Source organism: Gavialis gangeticus, unplaced genomic scaffold (genome assembly GCF_001723915.1).
Source record: "Gavialis gangeticus isolate Ggan-Ray unplaced genomic scaffold, GavGan_comp1, whole genome shotgun sequence".
Lineage (NCBI taxonomy): Eukaryota > Metazoa > Chordata > Crocodylia > Gavialidae > Gavialis > Gavialis gangeticus.
In genome coordinates, this window is record NW_017729032.1 from 83,174,568 (window position 1) to 83,191,802 (window position 17,235).

Below are 17,235 nucleotides of genomic sequence, written 5' to 3' on the forward strand. Positions count from 1 at the left end.
TTCTCCTTCCCTGCCATCAACACAACCCTCCCTAACCCCAATTTGCACCAACAATAAAGGTTCTGCTTCCCATGCAACTATGTAGAATGTGCTTTCCGAACTCTAAGGGGTGAATGAGTGGAGTGAAGGCAACTATGGCACAGATACCAGGGAAAGGCACCCATCAATCTGGCCTCTGGTAGCACCACCATGGACACAGATGCTGCAGCAAAGCTGAGAGTTTGGAGGCTCACCCAGGGGTGAAAGTGGGCACTGTCCAGTTTGCTCAGTCTCCTTCCCCTCCTTCACTATGGAACTGGGGTCAAAAGGGACCATGTGTGGAGCTGGACCAGCCACATGGAGACCAGGTGAGCTAGCATGGTGGTTGGGCTCGGTGAGCTGCAATACAGCTGGATTAGTGGCAGGCAGCAGCCCAGGTGGGGGGCTAGGCCACTGGTGAACCTGGCTCAGGAGTAGGGGTCAGGCAGGGCCAAGGATGGGGGCTGGGCCATGGGTGGCATGAAGCTCATCACTAGGGCCAGGATAGTGTCTAGCACCCAGCAGCCCTCCCCACTGGTTTCTACTGCCTGGGCCACCATGGTAGCCTGCCACTCTTGGGCCTCATGCATCCTCTTGAGGGGACAATGCCTCTCCTCCTTGGTGAGGAGCCTTTCCTGGAGGGCACAGTCTTCCCAGTCACTCTCTCACTCCCACTTCAAGTCCTGGGATCACCAGACCCATGAGTCCACAACCTAGTCCTCTGATGCTGTGACCAGCCACTCCAACAGCAGGGTCTGGTCCTGTGTCTACTGCTGGTAGAGGCAGCACATGCAGAGGACTCTGGTTAATGGTGGCAGTGTCCTTGTAGGCACATCCCTGCCAGTGGCTGGTGTTTCTCCCCCACCTGTACTTGCTGGATCTGTAGAGCAAGGACAGAGAGGATCTTTTTGAAAATTTGTAAAATTTCAGAAATAACATGCACTATACTTCAGCTGCCTGGCCTCTGTTCAGGGGTCATGCCCAGGGACCATGGCAACTTGGCTGTGTGTGCCCTTCCACAGGCTGCCAACAGCCGAGCCTTCAATCCCTACTCCTTCCACAGGGGCAGAAGGGCCACTTCCCACGTGCAGCTGGAAACTTGCCTTTCCCCATCCCCTCCTCAGGCTGAGCCAGGGCTACAGTGGCTCCAAACCAACTCCCTACAGGCCAGGTAGTTTGCTTCCATGCCACCCAGAAACAGGCTGAGGGACTCCCAGCCAGATGGGATGTGGAGCTGGTAATAACACCATCCACTCCCTAGCAGCCCTCTCCAGAGAATCACCCTGGACCAGGGCCCCCACCACACATAGTCTATGCCATAAGCATGACCCTGGTCAGAAGCCCCTGGGTGCATCACTACAAGCTGTTTGAGCACACCAAGGGGTGCCTGAGCCAGCATCCTGTGCTGCTAATGATCACCATGGTGCTCTGGGTGAAGATGAGAAACTGGTGCATGGAGCTGGGCTTCAACAGCACCCCAGGCAAGCCCCCACTTCTGCCACTGCCTAGAGGGGTATCTCTGCATCCACTACAAGTTCCTGACCCCTATGGCCAAGAATGATATTGCCACTGCCATTGAGTTTCTCTGTATGTGATAATTGCCTGGCTGCATAGCTAGGAGGGCACTGACCATTCAATAAAGTCCTGAAATACCTCCCATTTTCCTGAATGCTGAGGTGGGTGGGGGGTGGGAACACTGACATCCAGGGGGCAACTGGCCAGACAGAGTAGTGAGGGGAGAATAGGGGAGAAAAGTTTAGGGAGGGGCCCTACCCCCCCATGCAGAGACCTTGGCTCCAGGCATGCAGCCCACAGGAAGCTGTATGAGCCGTGGAACACATTTTGTCCCCTGGCCCTCCTCCCTGTGTGGGGATTACTGGAAGTGTGTGGCAGGTGACCCTGGCAGTCCAACTCCACTTGGGGTGCACGCCCGGAGTTGATGAAGAAGGTGTTGGCTCAGGCTGCCTGCACTGCCAGCTGAGGCTGAGGGTGGAGACCACTCTGGGTCATGCTATTGGTGCCCCACAGGGCCCTCTCCTGGAGAGTCTTCATAAGCACTGGCCCACAGCACAGGCTCGGGTGAGCTGCCTGTGCTCAAGTACATAAGAAAGTCCTGACCACGGTCCCTCATGGCCAGGAAGTGGTCCAGCTACTGCATGAAGGTCATAGTCCTATGGACAGCCCTGGACTAGTAGCTATGGTCTATACTGTGGGTCCTGCCTGTGGGCCAGCATCTCATGTGTATAGGCATTTGACTGGATGCACTGGCCAAACTGCAACTGCACCTCTGCCTTGCCCCAGACTGCTATGAGGTTCTAGTCTCTTGCTTAGTCCAGTTGGGGCCCCAAGCTGATGTCTCTAGTATTGGGGATGCTGCCATTGCAACTGCTGCCAGGGGTCTTGGGATCTTAGGCAAGGACTCTGGGTGCTGCTGGGACTTGGCACATGCCTGCAGTAGAGGGGCACAGTACCTGGGGTCAGGTAGCTGAAGGCATATGTTCCAGGTGTCAGAGCTGGGTTCTGTGGTGCTGCTGCATCTGCCCTATGCCCACAGCAGTGGTGCACAGTGCCCCGGGGTAGGCAGCAGCTGACACAGTCCTCAGAGACCAGGCCATGGGTCTGGGTCAGCTACGGAGGTGTCCCTGCCACATGGCTGGAGAAACTCACAGCCACATGGCTCTTCCCCAGGCAGGATGCTACGTCCTAGCTTTTGTGGCTGACTGGAAGCAGATTTGTTCCCAGTCAGCATCTACTCATGTTCTACTGTGTGGTAGCTAATGTGTGATTAACCCAGTAGTTGTATGTACAGGTACTAGCAAGCCATGCACTAGATTAATTTACTGTGCATAGAGTCACCCTCTGAGTTAAATTTTATTCCTGGTATATAAAAGGAGTTCAAAGTTCATGATCATACCGCTACTAAGGGTCTACACATGCAGGTAAAGGTGCAGTGGGATCTAATGCATGATTTACAGACTAGCACCTCCTGCCATGCCATATATACAGCTGGTATTGCCTGTGGGGCATGGGTGACTCATGCCTCCTGAGTCAAGTGGGGCACTTGCCTCCCTAGCAGCCAGTCAGCAACTGGGGAGGGGGGGGAATCCCCCATGGCAGATCATGCTGACTGGGAGAGGGGTGTCCATCATGGCTGATCATGCTGACCCGGAAGTGGCATGCCACTGCCACTTCCAGGCACACTGCTGGCAGTTCCAGGTGGATGCAATTGGCCATGGCGATTGCTTCTCCTGGTGCCCCCACTCCCTGGCTGGTGTTCTCAGGTGGAGCACCAGCACTCTCACCTGCCCCTCTTGCCCAGGAATGCTGGCTGTCAGGGGGTGTATAAGTGCCCTCAGGGGGTGCATGTGCACCCCTGTGAACCCCCTACACATCACCACTGCTGTGGGGATCACAGTAGGGAAAGCATTGTCGTCTGTGGGGCTCACAGTATTCCCCCCATTCCCCCAATATAAGCCCTACAGCCAAAAATGGTGTGCCTGCTGTGAACTCCACAGCCAAAGTGCCCCCACTGTAAACCCCACATCTTCTGAGGCTCAGAGGGGGCAGCAGTCCTCCCACTGCAAGCCTTACATCTAATGAGGCTCACAGTGGGGGCAGTGCAGGGAACACTGCTGCTACTGCCAGCCTTCTTACCTGAAGGGCTGGCAGCAAATAGTTCACCCTTGTGCTTGAAGCCTCTCAGTTGATGGGGCTCCCTGCCCCAGGTGAGAACTTGGCCATATATTCCATTATTGGGATAATTAGAACAAACTACAAAGTTATCACTCTTCTATTTATGGAATAGCTGTTTACATAATTGCTTGATTTATTATTTTGTGAATTGGTTTAAATGTGTAGCAGGGTCACAACTTAAAGCATGATTAACTGGTTAATCCATCCTTAATTGTAATGCATACAGGGGGCCTTTTGATGTTAAAATCTCTGCTTTTTTTCTCCCTTTCTTCCTTCCTTCTTTTCAAAATGGCCACCAACAGGAGTGTTTGCTCAGAGATCTGAGACCTTCTCCCCAGTTTTGTGATCCTTTCTACCTTCTCTTGCTTTTTATTCCCTCCCCCAAACAGTCTGATTCCTTTCCCAACATAGCACCTCCCCTTTCATTACTTTTTCCTGTCTTTTTCACCTTTTTAAAGCCCTTTTTCCTGTAGTAACCCTCTCCTGTTCTCTCCTCCCCCTCCCTCTGGGTTTATTTTGTTCCTGCCCTGCCCTCCCCTCTCCCCCTCCCCCACAGCAGCTGCTCTGCTGCTTATTCTTTTCCATTCTCCTTCCAGGCATGTTGCTCACCTTTCCCCCCCTCTGGTGTTTGGTTGTTTGTTTCCAGCTTCTTTGTTCCCTCCCACCCCTCTGGTTCCTTGCAGGGTTAACCCTTTTTTTTGAAGGAATGGCTGATGATATCTCCTAGCAGTTCACTGGTGGGGCATCTACCCCTCTGGATGGGAGTTTTGCTCTCTGGCTTCATGCCTCTCTCTCCATTGGAGTGGAGGAGTGTGCTGCTGCTGCTCTGATGTCACTGGTAGGTTGAAAAAATATCCTTTATGCTGCCTAGGTGAGTTCAGTCCCTATCATTTTCTTCAGCTCCCCTGCTTTGGTGCTTGAGGTTGTGGTAGCAGGTGTGTCTGCTGAAAGTGTTTTTGGCCTCACAATGCCCTTAGACATACCGACCATTCAGGTGGTAGCCTCTAATGTCCCCCCATTTCTCTTGAATGATATGCTCACCAACCACCTGAGCCCTTATGGCATGGTGTTGGGCCCAGTCCATAGACTGCTGCTTGACAGCAAGATCCCTGAGCTCCAGCAGGTCCTGTCCTTTAAATAGCAGATATTCATGCTTCTTGACAGGGAGGCTTGGCATTTTCCCAGATCACTGTCTTAATGATTGACAGGCAGCAGTATGAGGTTTACCTCACCACTAGGGACACCTCATGCTTTTGCTATGGTAGCAGGTCCCATCTGGCTACCCAGTGCCTGAAGAAGTTAGCCACAGCAGAGCTGCCTGTAGCTATGTCTGTCTGGTGGTGGAGATGGGCCTTCCTCCCACCTGCTCCCTGCTTCATTGGAGTCAGCTGGCTCCATGGCAATTGATCCAGGGGCCCCCTTTCCTCCCCCCATAGGGGATGTTTTGGTTCCTCCTGCTGGGAAGGGCAAGTCCCAGAAACATAAGGGGTCTTCCAAAAAGGCCTCACCATCCCCTGAATACCTCCCCACCACTTCAAAGGGGAGATGAGGTTAGTGAGTGGGAACCCCCACCTCTGCCTGCCTCTTTGGCCCCACCCTGAGGCCCTGTAGTTTTCAGGCATGGCCTGGTGGTAGGGGTGGTGGGGGTCTACCAGCTCTCCCCCCACCTCTTAGCTCCCTGATCTTGATGAGGTTGACATGGAAGTTAGGCCCTCTGGGAGCCACAAGCAGCTCTGGGAGCAAGAGTGCCCAGCCTGGGAGAGTGCCCCCTCCCAAGAAATCAGGGACTGATATGTCTGTCCCCCTCCACCCCCCAGAGGATGCTTGTCCCACAGGGCCTGATGCTGGGACTCAGCAAGCCCGCCCCCCTGCCCCTCCGCCCAGGCCTCAGTGGCTCCTGGTGCAGGACGTTTACAGCTCCTCTTCCTCAGGGTCAGATTTTGATTCTGCCTCTAAGGATGAGTTGATAGAAGTCTTGCCTCAGGAGGTGGCATTCCCTGATGCTGCTACAGTGCCCACTTCCACGAAGAGGGTCTCCACCCCGGAGGCAGAACCTGTTCCTGCTTCTGCAGAACTTCCCTGTGCTAGTTACTGTGTTGAGCACCTTATTTTCTTGATCAAACCAAGCAACCCCAGAAGGTTGCACAGTGCATTCACAAACGATTCTCAGAACCTGAGGTGTTCATGCTTTCTACCAAACCTGCAGCAGTGGTGCTGCACTCCACTCCAGAGATGCAGCATTATAGTTTTCACTTGAGCAAGCGTGTGGGCGATGTTGGGCACTTGCTGCTTGATGCACAGGCTGGTGGGTTGTAGGCCCATTTTTTCCTTGTCTTGCATGCTCACTCATTTCTGGTGCTCTTACTTGCTCTTCTGGTTTGCCTGTCCTCCTCTGTACACCCATCGTGTATGCCTGTATGGGCTTTGGCTGCTGAGCACCTATGATGCAGATGGCTCTCTCTGATTTTCTGAGCCAGAGCCAACTAGATGTCACCTTTCTGTATGAAATGCATGCTGCTACAGCAGCTGATCAAGCCAACTGACATGCTGCCTGGTGGGGACCGCTGGTTCCTGGGTCGTAGCACCTCCCTCAGCACAGGAAACGTGATCCTCTTGTCACTGCAGCTGACACCTGACATGGTGGTTGCCCAAGAGGTCATCCCTGACTGCCTGCTGACTGTATTTTGATGGTACCACCAGGCATGCGCTAGCAGGCTGATCCAGCTCTGTTCACCAAATGTAGGCCCTGGGTTTCAGGTGGTGCTATGCCACCATGAGGCTGTGCCTGCAGAGAGCCATGAGCATCCCAATGGCCTGGCTGGCTACTGCTGCCAGTGCCAGGTGCTGTGCACTACAGGAGGGTGGGGCGACAGGCATGTGGCAGCCTCCCCACAAACCCCCCACCCATAAACCCTACATCCTTCCAGCCACAAACCCCACATCAACAAGCCCACCAACAAATCCTACAGTCCCCCCATGTCCCTGCTTACTGGGGACAGAGCCTGGGTCTGAGCTGCTGTTGCCAGCCTTGCCCCACTTCTATTTACCCCAGCATGCTAAGGCAGTGTGCTGGAACAGCAGGGGCACATGGCAGGCATAGAGACATTCTAGTAAGGTGCTAGAACACCTCTTTGGAGGATCCAGCCTCTGATTGCCTCCAGGAATACTCCAGAACCATACTCTGTGCTGCTTTTTTCCAGGGTGTTTTCTTCTGACACCACTATTTCCTGGTATCAAATTTAGAGTCATTCTGCAAATATGCAGTGCAGGGTACATTTTCATTTGTGGCAGGCCTCCTGTGGTCTCCCATACTACTTTGAGATGCCACAACAGGCACATGCTTGCTCATCTGGATGCAGACCCTGAGTCTTCTCTTCAGTTCCTTCAGCCTCTTCTCATAAGTTATGTACCCCAGCCCCCTAACAATATTTGTTGTTCTCTGCTGGAGTCTCTCCAATTTTTCCACATCCTTTCTGTAGTTGGGGGTGGGGGGTGGAGATGGCAAAACTGGACATAGTACTCCAGATGTGTCTTCACCAGTGCGGAAGAAGAATCACTTTCCTTGATTTTCTGGCAACACTCCTAGTAATGCAGCCCAGTAGGCCATCAGCTTTTTTGCCAACAAGGGTACACTGTTGGCTTATATTCTACTCATTAACTAAGCAGCAGCTTTGCAGACAAAGACCTGGGGGTTATGGTGGACAGTCAGTCCCCAGCCTACACCAGTTCATGGGATTGTTCTTAAGTGCAGGACAGTTCACTTGTCCTTATTAAACCTTATTGGTGCATCACAAGCAAGGCCAAGGAAGTTATCCTCCCCCTCTATGGTCAGGCTGCAGCTGGAGTACTGCCTTCAGTTCTGGGGGCTGTACTTCAGGAGGGATGTGGACAGCATTGAGAGGGTCCAAAGGAGGGCCACTCACATGATCTGGGGACAGCAGGGCAGACCCTATGAGGAGAGGCTACAGGACCTTAACCTGTTTAGCCTTCTCAAGAGAAGGCTGAGGGGGGACATGGTGGCCATCTATAAACTTACTAGCGGGGACAAGAGGGCTTTGGGAGAGACCTTGTTCCCCTGAGCGCCTCCCGGACTAACAAGGAATAATTGCCATAAGTTGCTAGAGAGTAGGTTTAGACTAGACATTAGAAGGCACTACTTCGCAGTAGGATCTGGAACCAAATTCCAAGGGAAATGGTGATGGCTCCTACCCTGGGGATCCTTAAGAGGAGTCTCAATGTTTACCTAGCTGGGGTCATTTGAGCCCAGTTTTCTCTCCTGCCCATGGCAGGGGTTGGACTTGAAGATCTACAAGGTCCCTTCTGACCCTACATCTATGTATCTATGAGCCTCATGAGATTTCTTTTGGTCCCATCCTCTAATTTGGTGAGGTCTCTCTAAATACTAAACCTACCTCCCACCATATCTACTACTGCTCACGCTTTGGTGTCATCCACAAACCTGCTAAGGGTGCACTTCATCCATTGTCATAGGATGGTTATGGGTCACTCAAAGGTGTTCCAGTTCACTCTGTACATATGTATGTAGTTGTCTTCTCTTCGGGGACTCACCTGCCATCATGGGAGAAAATGCCTTCATGGGGAAAAATAAATTAATATATACCACAAAGGAGAGACCACATACAATAACAAGTGTCCAATTTGATAGCTGATTGCCATTGTTGTTGCAGGGTTCCAGCCCTCTCATACCCTGTCCATGCCCAACCAGTATTCATCTTGAGATTCTTAGAACATGTATGATGGAGAAACATCTCACCCAGCTTATACTTCCAGCAGGTTTATTCTACCATTGATCGTCTCATCTAATGTTATCAGATACACAGTCTCTTTGATTTTTTTTGCAATTACTTGCAACAATGCAGTAACCCCTCCCTTAGTTCTACCCAATAGTAGGCTTAGGAGCAGATTCCCCCTTTTTATTATTCCACGTAGCAGAGTTCAAGGGGTCTTCCTCATTATCCTCTCTCTCTTTCTTCCAGTTTCCCCAGCCATCCTGATCACCAGGCTTCACTGTCACTCTCACAGATATCTCATTGTCAACAGTTCTACTATCCATGAGCTGGCAGAAACCCAGTCTGTTAAGCTCTACACCTCCATGTAGTTTGTAGCAACTTCTTGGAGTTGCTCCTCCATCTCCTTCCCAGGGAAACTAACCTTCACATGGTTTCTTATTTATAGATCCTTCCGGTTCAAGTGGCCATCCAAGATCAATCATCTTCCTCCTCCACCAGCTCCAGAAACTCCTCAGATAGATACTGCTTGATGGTATCATCTTTCTTGCTGCACTCCATGCTCTCATCCAGGATAGGTACTTCCATTTTCTTTCTCCCTATTACCCCCATCTTCCAAATCATTGATAAAGCTATTGAACAAAGCTGACCTCAAGAACAACCACTTGGGCACTCCGTTGATATTGGCTGCCAAGTAGACATCAGACTACTTATTACTACCCTTTCAGCCCTATGAACCAGCCAGTTTTCTATCCACTTTACAGTCCAGTCATGCAGCCTGTATCTCCTTAGCTTGTTTGTGAGAACATTGTAGGAGACCAGACCATACCAAAATCCTTGTGAAAATCGAGGTATAGCATATCCATTTCACTCCCCATATCCACAGAGACAGGCTTCTCATCATAGAAGGCAATCTGGTTGGTCAGGCATACCTTGCCCATGCTAACTGTTTCAACCACCTTTTTCTCCTCCAAGTGCTTAGAAATGGGGACCTGCTAGAAATTGAGGACCTGCTCCATGATTTTTCCAGGGACTGAAGTGAGACTGACTGGTTTGTAGTTCTCCAGATCCTCCTCCTTCCCTTAATTAAAGATAGGCAGTATATTTGGTCCTATCATCCAGGACCTCTCCCAATTGCCACATTTTCAAAGATAATGGTCAGCAGCCCTGCAAAAATATCAGCCAAATTCCTCAGTACCTTTGAGTGTAGCCCATCTTCCCCCATGTCCAGCTTTTCTAAATAGTCCCTAACCTGTTCTTTGACCACTATTGGCTTCTCAACTCTTCCCCAAATTGTGCTGCCAGGTGCAGTAATCTGAGAGCCGTCCTTGCCTGTGAAGACTGAGGTAAAAAAGGCATTGAGTACTTCAGCCTTTTCTACATATGTCACTAGGTTGCCTCCCCCATTTAGTAAGTAACTTCTCCTGATCTTCCTCTTGTTGCTGACATGTTTGTAGAAAACCTTCTTGTTACCATTCATGTCCCTTGCTAGCTACAACTCCAATTGCTCTTTGGCCTTCCTGATTTCATCCCTGCATGCCTGTGCAATACTGTTAGGAGGACTAGGAGTACCTCCCTAGTCATTTGTCCAAGTTTCCACTTATAGTAAGCTTCCTTTATATGTTTTAGCTCATTGAAATGTAACCTTCTAGGCCAAGCTGGTCTTCTGCCATACTTCCTAATGTTCCTGCTCATCAGGATAGTTCATTCCTGTACCCTCAGTAAGGTTTCTTTAAAATACAACCAATTTTCCTGGATTCCTTTCCCCTTCAGACAGGCCTCCCCAGGGATTCTGTCCATTTGTTCCTAGAATCCATGTCTTCTTTTCTGAAGTCCTGGATGCTTACTCTGCTGCTCTCCTTCCTTCCTTTCCTCAGGATCCTGAACTCTATCATCTCATGATTGTTGCTGCCTAACTTGCCATCTACTACTACGTTCTCCACTAATTCTTCCCTTTCTTTGAGCAGCAGGTCAAAAAGACCATGGCTTCTAGTGGCCTCTCTAACACAGGCACTAAGAAGTTGTCCCCAGCAGTCTCTAAAAACTTCCTGGATTGCTTGTGCACAACTTATTAGCATTAACTGATTCAATCATTACAACTTCACATAATTGTTATTCAGTAATGCATATATAATCAATGAAATGAGGAACTTGTATTTGTAGAAAGAGATTGAAAATATATATTTTTACATATATTATGTTTGAAAAGTTACTAGTAAAGTCTAACACATCATTATTGTAAGAAAAATAAATATCGTCAGTCTTGTGTAATTTGTTTCTTTAAAAAAAAACCCAAAAGCATTTACTTGAAACAAACATGTATAATTTAACATTACAGATTGCATAAATTGATGGTGGTGAGTCCTAAACTGTAGAGGTTCAAAATAAATAAAAATGCTGTTCTTACTTAAGTTATAAATAGAATTCAACAAAAGCAGATAAAATTTCTTTTCAGAAGGACACTTTATTAATTAGCTCATAAACCATGTCTCGATACTAAGCACTGTTAACTTTGTCAATATTACTTAATGCTTCCAAAACTCTGAGGTTATATGTTTTGGAATGCAGGGCTCAAAGAACAGATTAAAACAAAATTGACGAGTTCATGTCCATCATGAGAGTTTCAGTTTCCCCAGTAACAGTGAAGTGAGAAACCTGTAAAATTTACCTGAGCAGAATATTGATTCTTAAAATGGTGATAAAGTAAAACCAGATTAAACAACAGAGAAATGTGTCTGAATCAAGATTATACTCATTAATAGAAAAAATGCCATCAATAATGTTCAGTGCAAATTAATCTAAATCTAAGTATAATCTCTACCTGAAGTGTAAATAAAAGATTTGCTCATCATGTAAGAGATAATGTGCACATGAAGGAAAGGTATGTGAATTTACTAATATCCCAACTTATCTCAGTAAACAACCTATAGAAATTTCAATAATTAAAACAGAAAAAAATCCATGATCTAACATGTTGAAGATAGAGCAGATATACTTACTACATGTGGTAACTTACATGATTACTTACATGTGAGCAGCAATTAATTTACCTTTTCAAAATTTTGGAAATTCAGGTTATGGCTTTGGATAATAGCTCAAGGTTAGAAGAATCCATAATGTGCCCTGATATAAGCAAAGATTATCGACAATCTGATGTGAAGAAGATCATCAAAAAGGATAGTTTTACATTTTTATATAGATACAAAAATATAATAACTGTATTAATAGTTTTTTTCCTTTTAAAATGGAGAAAAAGAGAGTTATTTCCATATGAAAAGAACTATTAGGGAAAAAGGAAAAGAGCATCCATAGTCATGATACAAACACCAGCATTTACAAATTCATTGCACCCGCAGTAATTTCTTGAAAAATAAGTTCTTCAGTTTAAAAATGTTTGAAAAATATAATGATTAGAAAATTAAGCTATAAGCTCCAAGGACTAAGGAAAAGAGACTGGTACATCTGCAACAAGTAACATACATTGTCTACTTTAGAAATATCAGTGGTAGTTTAGATTCCACACAAATATTTCTACTCAGAGCTGTAATGCTACTCAGATTTTGTCCCTAAAGACCACATTCAAAGTAGAAATGCAGTTGATAGTATCTAACAGAGAATACACCATGGCAAAAAGAAACAGATACAATTTTCTGTTGGCCCATGTTGGGATAAATGGTGTATTTACCCATTAGCTTTGAAACATGTTAAATACTCTTACAATGGGAGTGTCTGCACACTATATAAAAGATGAGCTAAGCACCCTGTGAACATCTGAAAGATAATCATCCTCAGGAGAGGATTATCTTCAGCCAGTGTTAGGCAGCTCATGCTGCAGTAACCTCAGTCTGCTACACATAGCTAATATCATCAATTTTCAGTATCCCAGGAAGCATTGCTTCTGGTATGGACTAGCTATCAGGACTCTATGTCTCTAGACTGACAGTCGGAAACAGCTGGGCAGCAAAGAAAAGTGGGGCAGGATAAAGGAGGACAGGAGAAAGGGGAGAAGAAGAACAAGGGAAAGGAAGGGTAGAGGGCAGGGGAAAGGGGGCATAGGACAAAAGGAGAACAATCAGGTGGGGAAGTGGGGCAGGGACAGGGGTGATCAGGTGGGTGGGGAGCTGCTGGGCAGCTTCAAGAGGGAGGCAGGTAAGCCCAACAATTCCCTATGTGCCCCAATGAAGCCTGTGCTGCCCTCATTGGCCTTGCTGCTACTAGTAGCTCCCTGAAAGAGCAGATGGGGGGCAGGGCAGGGAGAAGGGAGTAAGGGTAGATACATGGGTAGGGAGCTGAGGGACAGCTTCAGGGGCCTCAGGAGCTCCCTGCATGCCTGGTCAAGCCCAAGGCACCCCTATCAGCCCCATATCAAGGGCTTGATCTGCACTGGGTATGCTCCAGCAGGGGCCTGGCCCAGTCCTGTCCAGGACATTTGGGCCTGAGTCGAGCTGGTGCGGGACTGATCCTGGGCAGCAGGGGCCTGGAGTCTATACTGCACTAGAAAGCCAGTGAGTTGGGCAGGCACAGAGAAGATCTGACAGCTCTGCTTGCCAGCCCTCTAGAAGCATGTTTGAGCTATGCATGTTAAAGAGGGTATTAACCTTTAACATGCTATTGCTCACAGCACATGCTAAGTTTAATATGGATAAACGTTCCTAAGAGTTGTTCATGCTAATTTTAATCAAAGTGTGACCATACCCTAATGTAAATACTATTGGTAAGGATATCAATAACATCTTCAGAAACAGCTCAGAATAGCTGGATCCAGACGTGGGTGAATGAAGATATAAGGGTAGGGTTTCACACAGGTTGCAATTGTATTGAGACAGTGTACTAAGCATTTAACAAATGGATCCAATGTAAGGGTTAAAATACTCCTACCATATATCCCACAGCTTAAGGTAGACACTCATCCCTCTATCCATAGTACTCCACTTCCCTTGTTAGGATGACAACACAAGGGATCAAAAGCTGTACTTTATCAAGTAGTCCCTTCCTTAAGTCCCTTCCCTTGACCCATAGGCATGAAGTTCATAAGTAAAATCCAGGGTCTTTTTTCTGTATCTTGAAGCTGACCCTTTATTTTTTTATTCATATTAGATCCCAGTCATAGGCAATGCATAACTGCTGCCTATGTGATAGCACAACTCCGTGCTGCTGCCGCAGTGGATGGACACACCACACCACCACTGCTCCTGTTGCTGCCATGTACTGGCACCAGCCAGGCTGCAGTCCCGCACTTGTGCCCGGCTTTTGGCGCAGAAATCTGGGGGACACGTATCCTCCCAACTCATTGCCAGTGATCCTGGCCATATGTTATGATGAACAAAACAGTCCTATAAATGACTAAATATTACACTTTAGGTCCTGAAGCTGTTAACCTAACACAATAGATTATATGAAGAACATGGAAACACTGTCCAGCCTTCTTCCAGCTTTGATTCCAATAAGAAAATTCCTTCTTGATCCCCCAAATCCGGATAGATCATACCTACACCATTCTAAAAACAGATTTTCTACCACAAACAAAGATGGGGGTGTGGTTGGGTAGATTAAAAAAATTGAATCTGTGGAGCAAATGCTTAAATGGCTGTGGAGGAGGAGCCCAGAGCCAATCAGTTCCTTTCTTCCCCTAGCTGCCAATAGCTGGGAAGGATCACTTGCAACAGGACTTCAACTGTGTTCCCCATCAGACCCTTCTCCCCCATCTTCTTACAGGGTTTTCCTCTTTCATTGTCTGATTATGTATCCAACCAATGTAAGAGTCTGGAGTATGATATCTGTAATGATTCCTATGCTTCTCTGAAATAGATCTACTGTTAGGAAACTAGTGATTATAACTTTATCCACCATGATTAAAGCATCAGCCTATGTACTTGACTCTTCCTGCACATAACCAATATCCCTTCAGGAAATTTTAAAATTGTGAGAAATAACATGTCCATTGATTTCATTTTCATCATTCATAGTATTTTGCTAAAATAATTTTTCAAATGAGGGAACATCACCTTTATATAGCATAGGCAATTTGGGGATACTAGTCTTTTTAATTATAGTCTCTTTCTAAATGAATAATGTGTAAGGGATACCTGAGTTTTCTAATGAAGTGAAGTACTATATTTTCAGTCCTGCAACAATGTCAACCAGTTCTTTTTGTCTTTGGTCAGATACTACATTATATATGAAGAATTCACTACATTTTTTGTAACATTTCATGAGCCCTTGAGAGTCCCTCTACAGGTGCAGGTAAAAGCGCAGTGGAATCTAATACACGGCAGGAGGAGTGACAGTGGAATCATGAATCAGATCCCATCACACCTTACTGCCAGTGCAAGGGAGTCCAATCCTGGTCTCCCCCTGCACCAGCAAGAAGCAAGTTCCTGTGGCTGGGAGCCCCATCAAATGACCCAGGCTCCCAGATGCAGGGACACCCCAAAGGTCATGGTGGACCAACCATAGGGGTCCATGAAGCTCCCCTGTGGCTGGGAGCTTGCATCAGCTGGAATCTTCCAGCTGTGAGGATGCTTTGTGCACCACCATGGTGCACCCTTTCAGCTGGCAGCTCCCAATCTCGGAGCTCCAGGCAGCTGACAGGCCTATGAGCCACAGGAGCCCCTGGCCACACGTTCAAATCATGGCATGATAGGAAGCAGCTACAAAGTTATTCCACATATTCCATATTTTGTGGAATAACTTTGTAGATTATTCCTCTTTTCATCACACCATTAATTGATTAAATGCGTGGCTGGGTGACCACTTAAGACATGCTTAACTGGTTAATCACTCTTTAAATGTAACATGTAGGTGGGCCGAGTTTCAGCTATTGATAGATAATTAATTTGACTTTTAAGAATGAAAATTGCTGCACTTTTATTTCTTACAATTTGCTTTCTAATTCTTGGCATACACTTGAAGTTATAAAGGGCCAACAACGCACAACATTGCAACATGACATGGGACTTCTCTGAATTATTTTGTAAATATATAGCAATGTTGGAAGCTTATAATGCCTGGCAAGAATAGATGAGGAAATACCCTAATTATTAATACATAAACTCTTACTCCTATGGTAATCCAAGGATTAGGTTTAATCAGGCTCTCATTGATGTGAACGACAATACTTCCACTGACATCAGCTAAAGTAGGATTGGGCTTTTTTCCAAAAACTGTTGGAATTTATTCAAGTTTTGATACTTTTACAGCCTAACAACCAGACACACTGTATTTACCATTAATAATTTTAAGTTTCTCATTTCTTCCAGTAGGCAAATGACTGATGAATCCTGGTCCTAAATATTAGGATTCATGAAAGATTATTCATGTGTCTCATTTCCTCCACTGAAGAGATTTTAAATAAATTTGGGTGGTTAAATCAAATATACTACTTTTTTTTAAAGAAAAAGAAAAAAGAAGAACCTTCTTATTTTCCATGCAGCTGAAGTTTAATCATTCTTTTATCACTAGGGAACAAAGCCATTATAGAAGGGATTTCATGTCAGGTTGCACATAAATCATGGGATTATACCTATGATCATGCAGTAATAATGAAATAATAATTCACTAAGTAGTATTCTACAACTATTAACCAAGTCATATATTAGCTGTAAGAGCTTAATGTAAGGGTTTTTTAATATATATATTTTTAAAAGATAGTGATAACATTTGAATGCACTGTTTCACAAACAGTGTTAAATTAAGGCTCTGTTTCTGAGACTGGTCCTGAATGTGCTTACTTTGATTGCAGTGGGATTCTGCAAGTCTGTAAAATTAAGCACATAAATTTTTTCAGGCTAAGGGCCTAAAATTATTCTACCCAAAGATGGTTATAGAGAATTAATGAAAGTAGGATCATGAATGTCAAATATTCTTAAACTGCAACATGATCTCTGAGAAATGAATTTGATCCAAATAGATCTCATCAGGTACAAAACAAATTCAGTCCATGCAAATGTAAAAATGTACACATTGCTCTTTTAACAAAGTTTTGACATATTTCAGGGTTGGATGGAGAACTGAGGTAGCAATATTTTCCAAATTGTTGCTAAGACTTTGCATTGCAAACCCATGTTAACTTTTATGGGATCTAACTACGAGATCCTGAGTATTTGTTGAAAATAATAGGAGGTGAAAGCACCATCCCTTTTCCAAGAGGCACTGAACACTGCCCAAAATGTGAATTATCAATTTCTCTGATAATATCTCTAAGAACATTTAATCCATTGTATGAAACAACTTCCTTAGTATTCATAGTTTCATAGTTTCTAGGGTCGGAAGGGACCTGAGAAGATCATCTAGTCCGACCCCCTGCCATGGCAGGAAAGAGTACTGGGGTCAAATGACTCCAGCAAGGTGTTCATCTAACCTCCTCTTAAACTCCCCCCGGGTAGGAGCCTGCACCACTTCTCTTGGAAGTTGGTTCCAGATCCTAGCCACCCTGACCGTGAAGTAGCGCCTCCTGATATCTAACCTAAACCTACCCTCTGCCAGCTTGTGACTGTTATTCCTGGTCACTCCTGGTGGTGCTCGGGGGAACAAGGACTCCCCGAATGCCTGCTGATCCCCCCTGACTAGTTTATAACAGGCTACAAGATCCCCCCTCAGCCTTCTTTTTTGGAGGCTGAACAGGTTCAGGTCCCGTAGCCTCTCATCATAGGGCCTGCCCTGCTGTCCCCTGATCATGCGAGTGGCCCTCCTCTGGACCCTCTCCACACTGTCCACATCCCTCTTGAAGTGTGGCACCCAGAACTGGATGCAGTACTCCAACTGCGGTCTGACCAGT